We start from the raw sequence: 16,866 nt of genomic DNA, 5'->3' as shown, positions 1-16,866 counted from the left end.
TAGTAGAGAGTGGCTTTAGAGTAACTGAGATTGAGGCATTATGAAACTTGGCTGCTGCCCTGACAAAATCTCTGTCCTCTCCAGTCTTGTGGGGACATCTGAGTTCATTTACTGCCATTCCATTGCAGACAGAATTTGAAGCAGGAGAGGGAGTACAATGCAAGGACCTAATTATGGCTTCTAGCTTCTTCGTGCAGCGCCCCCAGTTCCACTGATTGCGTGTGAGCCCTCTCATTTTCATCTTCAGTATTGTTGCCCTACAGCAACTGAAGAAAGGATCCAAAGCAATTGAGCGTCTGTCAGCATATTCAGTCTCCACCTTCTCTGTGGCTGATATAAAGGCATTGAACTATAATACGTTTGGGTTGTGTTCCCCAGGCATCAGTTGACCTAAAATCTGCATCCACCTGTCCTTGTTTTAGCAGTGGAAAGATCAGTTTCCATTAAACCTGATTCACCTCCGTCTTGTACAAAATCACAATGGTAGAAATGTTAAGCCCACTCTGTCCTCACTTTGCCCAGGTGGCTCTACCTACATGTGGTAACAAATGTGAAGGAACCAGACCCACTGTGTGCAAAAGGATTAGTCACTGGGCTTTTTCTTTGAAAACGCTGTAGGTAATGAACTGATTTAGACTTTCTTTTTCATACCGTTTTCTGTCACTCTGTAATTAGTTTCTGCAAATAGAAACCAGCTGTTCTTTTTTCTTAACTGAATGACCTGTCTCATTTATAATTGTTCCTCACCTCACCTGAAAACATTTTGGAGGATTGTGGAGGGAAAGACAATTGTATAGAACTGCCTGTAGATCCGGAGTCTTAGTTCTGCTTGTGACTGTACTTAGGCAAACTATCTCAATGAAGACAGTTTGGTTCAAATTCTGTAGGTGCTAACTACCACAGTAAAATCATGCATAGTTTAATGTAAAGATAGCAGAACATTTAAGAATGAGGTAATGATGCATTTACTCTACATTCATGAACCCTGAAGTTCCCTGGGTACTCAGCAGGTCGTTGCCCATATGTAAGCAGTACACTTGGATTTCATACTAGCACTTTTCATTTGGAGCATTCAAGCATACTTACAGGGGTATAGGCAACTACAACTCTGTGAATTGCAGAGAAGTCACAGCTCCTGTTATGTGACTGGTATCTGAAAATTTGGTTGGCATTCTGTGATCAACAGTATCTCCCACATAGTCCAATCCTTCATCCTTTCTTCTGGTTTAAATCACATGGATTATTTTATTGTTTTCTACTTTTTAGTCAACATTCTAGGGGGTTTTAAGGTTTACCTAAAGAAAGGAAAGGCAAAAGGGACCACAGCTTAACTTTCATTTTCAAAAGTTACAGTTTTAATGATGCTACAACCATTTCAATCCTCAGGATATTCACTAAATCAGTGGAAGCTAACCTTTTCAGCAGACATGGCATAAATAAGCCCTGCACCCCCACACCCCCAAGTGCTACTCCAATCCCTTTCTCCTACACAAGCTGCTGCTCTGGTTTCTGCTCCCTGTGCTATCTACTCTGTGCTGCCTGTCCCTTCCCTAAATGCTCATGCCACAGGTTGGCCACCCTGAACTATAAGCCATTAGCCTTGGTTACAAGTCCTTGTCCTAAGATGAAACCTTTTCCTCCAAGAGTTTTGAGCTTAGAAATAAGAAAACTACAAGCAGAGCTATACTTCACCTCTATATCTGATCAACATGCTGGGAATAATACTGCACAGGAATGGTGATCCAGCTCTGTTTTTATGCTAAATGATATTGCACAATATTTCTATGATTCACTTTAATCATTTCTATTAACATTAATGTTCTGGTAGCATGCAGGCGCCTCAATAAAGCCTGGAGCTCTAGTATGTCTGTTCTATACACATACAGTAAGAGAGTGTCCTGGTCCTGAAGTCTTACAATAGAAATAGACAGGGCAGGAAAATGTTAGTAGAATTGAAATGGCATTTTATAATTGCAGAACTAAGGCAAAGAGAGATTAAGGACAAGATTTCTAAACTGACTAGTAACTTTACAGGACTCAAACTTTGGATACCCAACATGAAGCCTTACCGAGAGTGCAGAAACAAATGACCCCAATGTGCAGGAAGATTAGCAAGTATTGCAGAAGACCAGCTTGGCTTAGCAGGGAACTCTTCAGTAAACTAATTCACAAAAAAGGAAATTTTTAAGAAGTGGAAACTTGGACAAATAACTAGGGAAGAATATAAGAGCATTGCTCGGGCGCGCAGGGATGAAGCCAGGAAGGCCAAAGCACAATTGGCATTGCAGCTAGCAAAGGATGTGAAGAGTAACAAGAAGGGTTTCTATAAATATGTCAGTAGCAAGAGGAGCATCAGAGAAAGTGTGGGTCCCTTACCAAATGGGGAGGCAACTTGTGACAGAGGATGCAGAAAAGGCTGAAGTGCTCAATGCTTTTTTACCTCAGTCTTCACAGGCAAGGTCAGCTCCAAGATTACTGCACCCAGCAGCACAATTTGGGGAGGAGGTGAGCAGCCCTCAGTGGTGAAAGAGCAGGTTGGGGACTACTTAGAAAAGCTGGATGTATGCAAGTACATGGGGGCAGATGGGATGCACCCCAAGGGTGCTGAGGGAGTTGGCTGATGTGATTGCAGAGACATTGGCCATCACGGTTGAAAACTCATGACAATCAGGAGAGGTCCTGGATGATTGAAAATAGGCAAATTTCGTGCCCATATTTAAGAAAGGGAAAAAGGAGGATCCAGAGAACTACAAACCAGTGAGCTTCACTTCAGTCCCTGGAAAAATCATGGAGCAGATCCTCAAGGAATCCATTTCTAAGCAGTCGGAGTAGAAAAAGGTGATTAAGAACAGTCGGCATGGATTCACCATGGGCAAGTCATGCCTGCCCAACCTGATTTCCTTCTATGATGAGATGACCAGTTCTGTAGATGAGGGGAGACCAATGGGTGTGGTGTGCCTCTGGAGTTGCAAGTGCAGTTGCCTTAAAGGTTTAGGCCAAATGTAGTCTGGGTAGCCTGTTTTTTGTCAAAAATGCTTTTACAAAGGCCAAGCAAAATTGTATACAAAAAATGGTACTTTTCAGTGTTTATTCAACAGAAGTGATTATCTTCTGTGTTAATGTCAGTGTCAAACTATAATGTTGCCTTTAATATTTTGAATCTAGTAAATTTGATTTTGATCTGTCACCTCTTTTGCACTGTTGACTTCAGTTGTCCTATTTCCTGACTTAAGCTGGGGTGAGACCAGTCACATCCCATTATGCATGTCCCAAGCGTGCATCTTCCCAGCGATCTGCAGAATTCCAAGACACTGATAGCTAAGTTGTTCCACCTCACTATAAAAAACAGAAAGGAAGCTGATGAAAAAATGTTCATTTTAAAAATCGTTTCTCCCCCTAGTTGAATGGAAATAGGATAGGATGGATGTTAGCCATGCTTATCTCTCCTAAAGACATGTCTCTAGTATCATGTTCTCTATAAGAAGCCTTTTCAAAATGCAATTTTAATGACAGCAGGCAATAAAGTAGCCCATCACCAGTCAGTGCAAATCTTGCTGTAAAACTCAGGTACAACCAGGATCCCTTTGCCAGCCTCCATCAATCTCATTCAGATGAGTCCTGGGTTATTTGCATGTCAGATTTTTCAGTGCTGAAGTTTTATTTTCATTGTTTTCAAAGGAGTTTAAGGTATTAGAAATCACAAACCTGTACAAAAGGAACTGATGCGACAAATAGTTTACTGTTCTCAAACAGACTAGTGAGAATATGTGATTGTGCAGGACAAGTATGTCAGGCTCTCTGGCTTTTCCTGAAGGACATATTTACACTCTTTCTTTCTTAATACCTCCAGTATTTTATCTCAGGTGGCTCCTTTTCTAATGGCTTGTTTATTTACTAGTCAGTAGGTAGAGAGCCTCGGGGAATATGCGCTCATATGACAGTACATATTGGCTGTTGCATCCATCTGGTATGCTTATGCTGGTTGGATCTGTTAGATGACACATCAGATTTAGGTCCTTGTAATTAATGGCTTCCAGAAAAGTGGATGGCATTAGAGTACCAGCCAAGTATTGACTAGGATACCTACAGTCTGAGCTCTCTGTGGTTTCACCTGGCTATTTTTCTTATCATTTCTCCTTCTACAGACACTGCTGGGTAGTGTTACTATAAAATGGTGGCTTCTTTTCTGCCCCAAAGATAACTACATTTCAATGTTAGGTGAGAAGCAATCTGTATCTGCAAAGCTTTCAGGTACGTTGAGGTACAAGTGTGGTGGGTTTGATAAATGGAAGTTATTTTTGTAAGAATCATTTAACACAATAAATCTAGTGGGTACTCAGCTACCATCATCCCCCAGTAAGCATCTTTAACATCAGCAGCTTCTTTCCTCTTTTTTCCCCCAAGGCATACAAAAATTGTGCACTCTCTTAATAATGACCTGTGATGCTTTCAAAAGCTTCTAAATTGTTTAGGTACATAAGTCTCACTTTAAGTTTATTTGATGTAAGGGTCATAGTAACATAAAAACATATGAAAATCTTGCAGTAGATATTACCTGGCATCCTACAACTCCACCATAATATCTCAGTCCAATAAGAGCCTTTTTGAAGACCCATTGAAGGCAATAAAAGTTTCAGAACCTCATTCTTCTTAGGCCCCCACATATGTTAACACAAGGCACGATTAACTGGTTAATCACATCTTAAGTAATGACCTGGCCACATATTCGGTCAATTCATGGTGTGATAAAATGAGGAATAAGCCACAACTGTATTAGACAAAATAAGTATGCATGGAATAACTTTGTGGCTGGTTCTTCTCATGCCTTTAATTGAATGTGTGGCCAGAGCCCAGCCTCTGGAAAGGCTTCCCTGTGCTCCAGAGGTTGGGAGGCCCCACAGCTGATCGGAGCTGCCAGGTGATCGGAGCTTCCAGCCGGGGGAATACACCATGTGCTCCCCCAGCTGGGAACCTGGTCAGCTGATCGGAGTTCCCAGGCAGTGAAGTGCACCATGCGCTCCCAGGGCTGGGAACCATGGTCAGATGATTGGAGCTCCCAGGCAGGGGAGTTTAACACAACGTTTTATTGATATATTTACAGTTTTAAAGCTTACCAGTGCCTCAGTCATTATAAGGTATCCAGGTTTTAGCTGTATTGGTCTAAAGGAAAAGGCATTCAGGACTCATAGTAGAGATGATAACTTTTATTAGACCAACAGGATTTTTGCAAAAAAAAATTCTTTAATTGCAAGCTTTTGGGCACAAGCACCCTTCATCAAGCATTGGAGAAAAGATTGTAAAGGATGTCACCCTGCTGCTTTGTGACACTGAGCAACCCTGATATGCCAGTGCCCTGTCCCTGCCCCTGCTATTGCCCCTCATTCCCAAGCCACAGCTCCCCCGCCCCCAGCCCTGCTGGTGCCGCTCACTCCCGATGCACAGTCCCCTGCCCCCACCACAGCTGATTGGAGCTCCCAGGTGACTTCCAACCACCCCCCATCCATGCCAGTGCCCCCCACTCCCAACCCAAGTCCTCCGCCCCCCTGGTGCCCCTCACTCCCAACCCACAGCCACCCATCCACACCAGTTCCCCTCACTCCCAACCCACAACCACCTGGCCATGCTGGTGCTGCTCACTCCCAACCCGCAGTCCTCCCCCTGCACAGTGCCCCTCACTCCCAAACCACAGCCCCCTCCAGCCATGCCAGTCCCAAACCACAGCCCCCTCCAGCCATGCCAGTGTCTCTTACTCCTGATCCATAGCCTCCAGCCCTGCCAGAGGGGGTCCCCCAGCTGCCCCTGCCCCACCTTGCCCTTCACAGACTCACAGGATGGTGGTCTACGGGAACAGCCTTCAGTATGAGGTGCATGCAGTGCACCTCATACAGAACTACAAGCAAAGGCTGGGGCACCACACACTGCCCCACGCTGATGGCTGGGGCTGGGCCTGGGACATGGCAAGAGAGGACTAGCACCATGCTCCACAGCAGCAGCATGAAGTGGAGCGCAGCTCCAACCCAACCATGCTGTGGGCAGCATGAGGAAGGTATGGGGCTCCAGACCCCATCCCTCCTGACCTGGAGTGTGGTGCCTGCGGCAGCTGCAGCTAATGAGGGTGGTGGCTGAGTGAGTCTGACTGCAGCGTGGGCTGTAGGAAGGAAGAGGCGATGCCTGGGGCTCCCGCACCACACCAGGCAGCCTGCCCCCACCCCGGCAGCATCTCCCAGCCACCCTACCCCTGAGAGCACAGACATCAGCCCCCAGTGCCGCTGGCCCAGCCATGCAGCTTCCTGCCACCCCTGAAAGACCCCCTCCACCCCCTTCCCCCACTGGAGGGGCAGGCACCTGTGGGCAGGCCCCTGCTTCCAACAGCATGGAGCTGGGCTCACCAGTGGCACTGAGTGCTGCTTCAGCACCCCTGCCCCAGCACAGCCCCAGTGCCCGGACACTTTCCCCTCCTTCCACACATACATATGCCCCACACAGCCCCCTGGACAGGCCCCAATCCCCTCATCCAGCTGCCAGAGCAGCCCATGCCCCACTGCCTGGTTGTATGCCAGCCATGTGTGTTTGCGCACACAACCACACGTGGCACCCCCTGCCTTCAAAGATGACAGCCTGCAAGAGGAAACCTGCCATTTCCTGTGGCTTTCTTCTTTAAAGAGGAAAGTGTATGTTTTTCTCCTTTAAAGGAGAAAATCTGCATTTCTTTGCATCGAGCAGTAAGCCTGGATCCCTGCTGATCCGCTAATGGAGCTGCCAGCTGCTGGAGCTTATGGTGGGTTCTCCTAGCTGGAGCCAAGCTTGCTACTTGCTGGTGAAGGGGGAGTCCAGAAGAACTTTACCACAGAGTATAAGGCCACCCTGGACAGAGGGTATAAAATCATGGTCCTTTTTGAGTCAATAGGATAAGTCAGTTAATGCCAAAAGCCTCAGTGGCACCAGGGTTTTCCCCACAGTGCACAGAGGCTTTTGTACAGAAGCCTCATTTTAGAACATTTGTTCACAAACAACCAAACCAAATGCAAAAGGCCGCAAATTTATTCAGCAGTTTGCAAGCAGTGTCATTTGTAAATATGTCTGAATATCTGATGTTAATTGGAGTATAAAGACCCCAGACAGCTCTTATAGCCTTCAGGAATTAATTAGAGCAGGAAGTAAATAAACATGTTTGCTTTAGTAGGTCATTCTGCTAGAAACATATTTCAAGTGCAACTTCTATTCCCGAAAAAGTATATAATGCTCCTTAGTTTCATAGTGCTTATGTATGCTATATTGTAACTGCACAGTTGCAGTAAAGGTATCTTGATAAAACTTTCCCAGGGCACATCAGTAGTTCAGCCTTACTGTGCCATGCAGTGGTGTTGTCAGACACACTGCTTCGCTCAGTGTACATTATCTCTGAAGCTCAAAGTAACATAGTTACATTTGTTTGGCATTGCAGAAAGGCTTCTTAGCAATGACTCTCATCACAGCTTGTTAGACAACCCACCATACTTCACAAATATGTCCATGCTGCTTCCAGGGAGGTATCACACATGGAGAACTACAGTGTGTGTGGTTAAGTATAGATAGTCCAAAAGCCTGAGGCTGAATTGATTCAATCTTTTCAGGTTAGTCTAAGCTGCATAGATCGAACCAATAAGCAAGTAAACAGACATGCACTTTTCATACATTTCATAGACATTAGGCCTTGGAAGATCATTGCGTCCAGCCTCCTGCCCCAGGGGCAGGAAGTCAGCTAGGGTCAAAGGATCCCAGCAAGATAAGCATCCAAACTTTTCTTAAAAGAGTCCACAGTAGGTGCTTGCACCACCTCTGGAGAGAGTCTATTCCAGGCCTTAGGGGCTCGGACAGTAAAGAAGATTTTCCTTATGTCCAGTCTAAAATTGTCTAGGAGTTTGGACTGTTGGACCTTGTCATCCATTTTGATTCCGGAAATGCAGTCACATTCCTGTAGAGGCCCAGGCCAAAAACCAGAAGGCGCCACAGCACACCTTCCTGCTTGGCTGGAGCAGACAGCTTGGGCCAAGGCTAGCCTGCCCACCCTGCAAGGTGGGGTTTGCAGTGGAGGTGCAAAGCATCCTGGGATGCTGGAGGACGGTGAGTTAACTTGAATTTGGAGGGGATCTGGAACAGACGCTCAATAAACGGATTTAACCTAAATCAGTAAAGTTGGATACTGCATCCATCCAGGCTTGTCTTAAACTGGTTCCAGCCATTTTGAAAGCAGTTTATGTGCGCTGAACTTCTGTTGAGTTACAGATTTGAACCAGTTTCTGATCGCTCAGAAGACTTGTTTATGTGTAATTTCTGACCCTATCCTCTGCGGGTACTGCTTGCTGTCTCCATAGTAAGTTTGTAGTGGAGACATGCTCCCAGCAGCATTTGTTGCTATCTCTAATAATGGTGAAAAGAACTAGAGTGCTAATGATCTGTCAAACCTGATTTGGGTAAAGGATGGCACAAGTCAAGTTAGAAGCTCCACTTAATGTTGCTCCATGTTAATATCAGAGATAAGGAAGATTTAATTTTGAGAAACCAAATCACTCAGGAAAACTGATGAACAAATTTGGAAGAATCCCAGGAAGACTTTAATAAAAGATTGAACTTGGAGGCAAGTTATCTGGTTAACTGACTAGGGATTAGTTGATATCCTTCAAGGACACTTCGCTCTTCATAGGAATCCTCAAACTATTTTTATTCTGCGTACAAATACATATGTGGACGCCACATAAGAAGGACAAAATAATGTGACTGTTAAAATGTATAAAGAGTTTATCAACCAGCACCTCAGGATTTTGTAGAACACATGACATGAACTGAAAAGGAACCTTTTAATTTTTTTGTTTAGATAGCATGCTTATCACACGCATAGGGCAAGTCAAAGGGGTAAAGCCAGAGTCAGTTCAGTGCAGATCTAATCCAGCTTTCAGTCAAATCAGCGGAAAGGTTTTTATTGATTTCAGTGGGACTTGGACAATATCTAGCACAGCAGCACATATACAGGGGAAGATATTGTGCCATTGTTGGTTAAGATTCCACTGATGAGAAGGGACCCGGGTTTTCTGTTTGCTGCAGAAAAACGTGGATTTTGTCTTTTAAAGGAGAAAACAGAGGGGAAACTGCAGGTTTGCCCTTGCAGGCTGGCAGAGTTCCAGCCTGGAAGAGGCTGCTTGGGGCTGGGGGGAGAGGGATGAAGGGGGCAGGGGGGGACCATGTGTGTGTGTGCACGTGCACACATGTATGTGGCCAGCAATACAGTGGTGGAGAGCAGCTCCCCCAGCTGCCTGCAGATAAATCTATGAGGGGGGGAAGGGGGCATAGGCAATGCAGTGCGGGGCAGATTGAGGTGGCCACAGTGAGGGAGGGAGTGGAGCAGGGTTGGTGGCTGGGGCTGGGGGCACTGCCAAGCTGGGGCAGGGCCCGGGGCTGAGGTGAGAATGCATGGCTGCAGGGCTCAGCCAGCAGCTTGTTGTGGGGGTGGCTCCCCACTGCTGCATGCATTACCAGAAAGGGGGGAATGGGGGGCATACTGCAGGGCTTGGGGCTCCCCACCCTGCTTCCCTCCCCACAAAGCCTCCACGGCCCAGTGGGCAGGACCCGGTGTGGGAGGGCAGAGCAGGGCAGGAAGGCTCAGTGCTCCCACTGCTGCCAGGAGCCTCCCGCCAGTTGCGCTGCCATGGCAAGGTGTCCCCTGCCTGCCTGATAATGACATCATCCATATGTATGGGGGGGCTGCGGGTTGGGAGTGAGGGGCACTGACAGGCCTGGGGTGGGGGCTATGGGTCGGAAGTGGGGGGCAATGGCACAGGCAGGGGCAGGGCACTGGCATATCAGGGCTGCTCAGCACCACAAAGCAGTGGGAGGGACAGCCACAGCTGAACCTGCATCCTGGTGAGCAAAGGGGTAGGGGGAGCTCTGAAAAAATACCAAACCAAAATCAAAAGCCAAAATATATAGGTATGCTGTGCTGTTTGTGCTAATTATTCTTCCACCTTTTCCTGCCTTATGCATCTAAGGAGGGAAAGAAAGATTTAGGCCACATTGCTAAAGAGAACAGAATTCTCTGTGAACTAATTCAGACAGTATAGTATAGGGTAATAGTTTCAAGCCCTGGACTTCTTTTTTTAATGGTGAACATATGAAGAATAGAGATGCTGAGTGTTGGGGCACATTAAATATGTAATTGACCAGCTACAGTATGTATAATGAAAAAGCCTACTGATGAAATATTCAACTAAAAGACTAAATCTGTCCTCGCACATCAAAACTAATTTACAGCTTTTTAAGATTTACTCCCGCTTGTATCTTCCCTTTGGCATGATAAATATCCAACATAAATTTTCTGTTTAATTATATTGCTTATTCAACTTCAAATCAAGAGACCAATCTCTCCTGTCACCAAATTTTAATTTACCTACCTTTCATCATGTGTATTAACAATTTTAAAAGTGTAATTTATACTTAACTAATCAGGGTTAATGGTTTATTTCAACAGTTTCCTTGATAGCGTTGTTGGAAGCCCATTTCTGTGATCCCTTCCCCTTAGTATGGTTTTTACTAGGGCTGTCAATCAATCACGGTTAACGCGCACAATTAACATGTTAATCGTTGTGCACATTCATTTTTTTAATGCATTAATTGTGCACATGTTTTTGGAGCCCAAGCCTGGGTTTCACTCCGCTGCTGTCACCACTGCCCCTGGACCGACCTGCAGGGCAGCAGTGGCAGCACAGAGGACTGCAGGATAGCCCGGGCACAGGCTCTGGGTGACTGCAGCAGGGGAGAGGGGCACGCATAGACACAGACAGACACACAGCCTCTTCCCTCCCCTACGCCCCTTTCCCCACACACACTTAGCTACTGGGCATTATCTGTGTGTGTGTGTCTACCCCTCACTCCCAAGCCACAGCCCCCCCAGGCCTGCTTCTGCCCCTCACTCCTGACCCACAGTATCCCAGATTCTGCCATGGTATATGGGAACCCCCTCCCCAGGCTTCAAATCCCATACATACACCCACAACCCCCCACCTCTTCACAAATCCCCGCCCCCACACACCCCCCCACATAGACCCCAACCATACAAAGTACCTGCATAATTTTGCATAACTTTGAGTTTTTCTGCACCTAATTTTGAGTTTTTAGCTGTGCAATTACAATCGTGATTAATTGCAACTAATATTTTTAATTGCACAACTAATTTTGATCAAATTTTTTAATCATTTGACATCCTTAGTTTTTACCATGTTTACATTATGCATTGAAATGGTTGCTCCCGCCCCTCTCTCTGAAATGCATATGGGTACCATTTTACTCTTCTTCAGATCTCCCTGAAGAATAAAAGATTCAATAAAAGGTCCAAAAATAAAACCAACTTTTATAAGCTCAGTTGAAAAATGTTGCAGTTATTCCCAATAGAAATTTTACAGACTGAGATTTCCAGCAGAATCCTTGAACCTCTTGACTGACTGACTGAGACTATAAACTCTTTTAGGCATCCCAACAGATCTCCTAGGCTCTAAAAAGCTATCAGCTATGATGTAAGGATCACAGAGACTCAGTTGTTAAATTCCTGGAGGTAAATAGACTGCTCCAACTTTTATCTGAGCCTAATTTGCATAAAATGAACTTTTCCAACCAGGAAATCTTACACCACTTTTTATCTCTTCTGAGAAATATGAATTTGCATTTCCACCTGGGACAAGTTTTACAATCTTTGCACTCTCCTATGCCTGAGGAAGGACACGTATGTCTGAAAGCTTGCAAATAAAGAAAATGTTTGCAACTTTCTACTTGGTCTAATGAAAGATAGCTCTACCAAGAGTTCTGAACTTAGAAAACCCATTGCAGCCATCTTAATTATATTCAGGCAGTAACATTTTATAATTTTATCGTATATGCAATAATGTAAACCATTTCCTCCCATATGTCCCATTCTGTCAAAAGCCCCAAAGCCCAGAGCTACGTGAAAAGTTCTGAACATAGAATTTTAAAGGCTTGTGGAAAAGGGAAAGGACATTTTCTCAGGTGTCAAATATAATGTTATGCTATAAAAACATGACATTTCTGCAAAAAGCAAAGTTTGCTTGATGAAATGGTGAGAGTTTTACTTGAGACATTCTCATGAATGGTCACCAGGAGAACAGTGAAGGATTCCTATGACCTCTCATTGATTTGCACATTTACATTTTCTAATTCAGCTGCTTGAGTACATTCCCAGCACTCACTACATAGGTCAGTTTCCGTGAATCACAATAACATCAAGGAAACAAGACTCTGTTCTTACTTTTATTAGCAAGTTCCTATAAATAGACTACTCAGATTCAGTTTACAATAGACACATTGGCCAAAGTCCTGTTTTTTTAATTTTTCTTTTCTTTTTACCTGTTTGTAAGAGTCCTTAGATTAAATCCTCCTCTGGGAGTTGAACATGATTTGAGTAGTCTGTTTCTAGACATTGACTCTGGGGGTGCAGACAGAAATGCAGCTCCCCACTATAACTGAGAAGGCATTACAGGAAACGTCCCCATTTCAGAATGGGAGTGGGGAAAGGGAGCAGAGGGAGCTCGATTTAGGGGTTCCCCAGCCAGAGCTGGAGGGTGGGGTAGGTGAATTGGAGCCCCCCCCCCACCTCAAGGAGTCTCCAATACACCCACCCCACCCTCCAGCGGAGGCTGAAAAACCCCAGACTGAACTCTTGCTGCTCCCTTCTGCCCTCCCATTCTGAAAACAACTTGAGGCTGGCGGGCAGGCAGCGCAAACAGGAGTTACAGAAGACACTTTGTTTTGAAACATCTTTATCTGACCCCTCATGCAATGAAGAGTCAGATTTTCACTGGATTGGCCATTTTTTAAGTGGTCTGCAGCCATGCACTTGTGTTTGGTCATAGTTATAGACAGGTTTCCGTGGCCAGATCAGGCAAAAATTGTCACTCCTGTCTGTGCCCATGACTTAATCCTGAGCCTGCAGTAGTGAAAACAGAACAGTAGTATGATTCCCTAGCTCAAGGGCAAGAAATCCTTCCTCCATAGCCCTTGCCCCCTAGATGGTGCCCCCTTCCTAATAATCAGGTTGTAACCCAGAATTTGTCCATTCACCTCCCAAATAAGAACTGAATTTTTTTTTTGCTGACCTAATTCAAGGAATGAGTATTGATTCACAAAGGCTCACTGGGAACACCTGCAGGTAGAAGATGTACAAATGAGGTATATCAAAGATATAGCCCACAGCTCTGATCCAGCCCACAGGGCCAGTACCGGGAAACTGAGCTTAAGAATCCATTGTCAGCAATATTTTAATATTAAAGATACAGATCATGCTTTCTAGGCTTTGTGAAAAAATACACTATTTTGTCTCATGGATTCTTCTTAAAATTAGCTTCCATCACCACCCTATGCTGATCCATTTTTCCCATTACAGAAGCTGAAAGGACTGACGCCAGCAATGTTTTCAAACACTGTCCCTTTGTCTTTTAAATTACATTTTCAAGTCCGTTATAAATGTCTCCCCCTCATTTGTAATTATGAGAATACAATCCCCTTATCTTCTGGGGAATTGTATTTGTGAAAGGAAAGCGAGGGGGTGAAGTAGGTTTGGAGGGAATCACCCCCTACCACCTCCTCTACCAACCCCAAAGGGATAGTTTAAGCACAGTGTAACATCTACCTGTCCTTCCATCTCCTCCACCCTCCCTGTGTGTCTCCACCATGTTATAGAACCTCTCTTTCAGAGGCTTTTCGACAAGAGCAGCAGGCACCATCTGGCTCCAGAACCATGATGCTGGCATTGTTTTCCTGCAGCCCTGGTAGATCCACCCACCCCAAATTCTTGGAGATCTAATGTCATCACAGAATTTGGGGTGGGATGCTGTACCTCTGACTATTTTTATGTGGATTGTATAACAACAGATATTCTATATATATAAAGGCCTTAGTCCATCCGTCTGTGTGTCTGTCTCTGTCCATAATGCTCTTGGAGCACTCTTATTGGTTGTCTCGGCAGCCAATCACAATGCTTACTGAAACAGCCAATCAGAGTGCTCCACACAGACACACAGACAAACGGCTGGACATGGGGGGGAGGGGGCAGGTAGCGGCGCACAGCCAGATGTGGAGCAGTGACAGCATGAGGCAGTGGGTGACAGTGGCCACCCACCACCCTGCTCTGCGGGGAGTGTGCAGCCAGGCATGGAGCAGCAGCAGCATGAATATCCAGGGGTCAAAAAAACCTGCACAAAAAAAACCATGTAGCAGTGAACACTGGGGCAGCATGTGCCTCTCAAAACTGCACACTGGCCACACAGAACCAAGCTCCGGCTGCTGGCCAGGTTTCAAGCAGCAGGAGTGCCGCCAGTGCTGCAGCCCCTGTAGGGCCCCCAAACCCCAGGTAAGGCTGCTGGGGCCAGCACATTGCTGGTCCCAGCCTCCCCTACCCCAGCCTGGGTAATCTGCTGTGCACCAGAGGGCACATGGCACAAACCTTCCCTGGGACAACTAGTGGTGGCACAAGGTGTGCTGCTGTTAGTTGTCCCCAGGGAACCAAATGTCCACGCTCATGTGGACGTGGCCTATGAGTTCAGCGGAATGATGGATGTGTTGAAAGGGGAACTAGTGGACAGGAAATGAGTTACTACTGGAGATTCTCAAGAATTGGCTTTAGAACCATTATTTTAAAGAATTGTAATAGCGTCGTATAAAAAGTAGAAATTTGCTAGTAAAATAGTATGATGGCACAAAGCTGGAAACATTGTCGGTACAGAAGAGGATTGGAAAATCATACAGGAATTGTTGGAAACGACTAGACTAACAGAAATGAATGATGTCTAACTGTACAAAGTAGAAGGTGACTTTAGGGACTTATATCAAGAAGTTCCGCTACAAGATGGGAACTCAACTATTGGAAACACTACGGACAAAGACATCTTGATATATTAACTGATCATAGATTGGTTCTGATAAAAGAATATCGGTGTCTTAAAAAAGTCGACGAGATTCTTAGGTTCTCTTAGGTAAAATATTCCTACTACAGTTAAGAAATATTAATGCCATTGTACAAAGCACTATGGAGACCTCCTCTGGAATACTGTATGCAGTTTTAATTACCCATGTTCAAGAAAAAGGAACACAAACTGGCACAGGTGTAGAGAAAGGACAGTTGGGAAAATAGAGGGCCTGTCTTATATGAGGGAAATGGAAAGAACTTGTCTTGTTCAACTTAAAGAAAACTGAGAAGGGGCCTGCTTTTCTGTAAATGTATCTGGGAAGGGAAAGATCTATGGATAATGTTGTCACAAGAGCAAATCGATTATCAAGTAGCCATGATTAAAGTTAGAAACAGGAGAAAAGTTCAACCATCAGAGGAATGATATTCTAGAACAGCTTTTCAGAAGGAATAGTGATATAGGAAAATCTAGCTGGTATTAAGATGAAGCTCGACAAGTTTATAAAAGGAATTAATGTTGTGGTTGCTTCTGTTGTGAGAACAATAAACTTAATGCCCTAGGACAGCGGTTCTGAACCAGGGGTACATGTACCCCCAGGGGGTACATGAAACCTCATCAGGGGGTACGTGAGATATATTTCATACATTGTCTAACACAGGTCAAAAAATTAATTTCCGTTGAAAGGGGGTACGTGAAGTCTCACTCTGAGACCAAGGGGTATATCGACTGAAAAAGGTTCAGAACCGCTGCCCTGGGAGGTCCCTTCTGGTCCTGTGTACGTAGTTAATTTGCAGGTAGGCATGCCTGAAAATACAGAAGCTGGTCTTTACTCTACTGAAAATGTACTACTTATCTAAAGATAACTGGCTGAGAGACATAAGGTCCAAAGCAAAATTCAATATAGCCAACCCCAAGATATCATGTAACTGGCATTAAAACCAGGATTTTTATTTCTAATTATGCATTTGAGGTCTTTTACTTATTTTTCAGGATTTTGAGCTTTTAGTTTTCATATTTTCACATTATTTTCTGAAACCATTAGATTTATATTTTCTTTCTAAAAAAAGAAAACTGAGATTCTCAGTCAATCACATGACTCCATGAACTGAAACTAAGAGAACTACTAAATAGTTTACAGTTTATCTGTAAAAATGGTGACAGAAACACTGAAAATGGCAAATGACTTTTTCTTACAACAGGGTATGGGTGAAGTTATCAAGAGCAGGCTGTAGGCATATGCAAGGAACAGCATTGATATGCCTTTTCCTGCGTAAAGATCCCATTTTTATTTCACATTATGATCACAGAACCTCCTCTTTTCAGCACACTTGGTATGAATTATGTATAGCAACATCACTCAGTGTGCACCCAAGGGTACTGTAGAATTCATCATTAGGCTCTTTTTATTCACATATATGCAGGCAAAACTGTCATCTTTCCTGCACACAAAAGTAGACTGGCTGTGATGGTTTGTAAATATTAAATAAACAAAAAGAGACATTGTGCATATTAAACACAATAGAAGTTACTGGCATTTTATATTGTGGGGTAGGAAGAAACCACAAAACTCAAGAGTGCTTTTCACTACACATGAACATTAGAGGCCAGACTTCAGGTAGTGTAAGGGCTTCCAAGGTTCAATAGGTTAACACAAGGGTTGACAGTTGTAGGGGGAAAAGCATGGAGACCAAAACAGTAGTCACATGGAACCCTCTGTATGTACAAATTCATCAGGACTGGAAAACCAGATTACCAAGCTGGTTATCTCACTGCAAAACAAAACTATGTTTTGATCTTGTTCAGATAAGGCACGATTGTATTTAATAGTGCCTCTAAAAAGTGCCCTTTCTTAAAAAGTAGATGTGGTTCCCTATGATGGCTAGAAAATGATATGTAGAAGTTTGCTTTTAGGAATTGGTTT

At 44.5% G+C, this 16,866-nt stretch overlaps 1 protein-coding gene across 3 annotated transcripts in view; it reads left to right on the top strand.

Moving 5' to 3' along the window:
* HECW1 (HECT, C2 and WW domain containing E3 ubiquitin protein ligase 1) overlaps nucleotides 1-16,866 on the top strand; it is a 439,971-nt gene that overhangs the window by 299,297 nt on the left and 123,808 nt on the right. The gene's annotated exons all lie outside the window — the stretch shown is intronic.

This window comes from Alligator mississippiensis, chromosome 5, assembly GCF_030867095.1.
Source record: "Alligator mississippiensis isolate rAllMis1 chromosome 5, rAllMis1, whole genome shotgun sequence".
Taxonomy (NCBI): Eukaryota; Metazoa; Chordata; order Crocodylia; family Alligatoridae; genus Alligator; species Alligator mississippiensis.
This window is presented reverse-complemented; position numbering and strand designations above follow the sequence as displayed.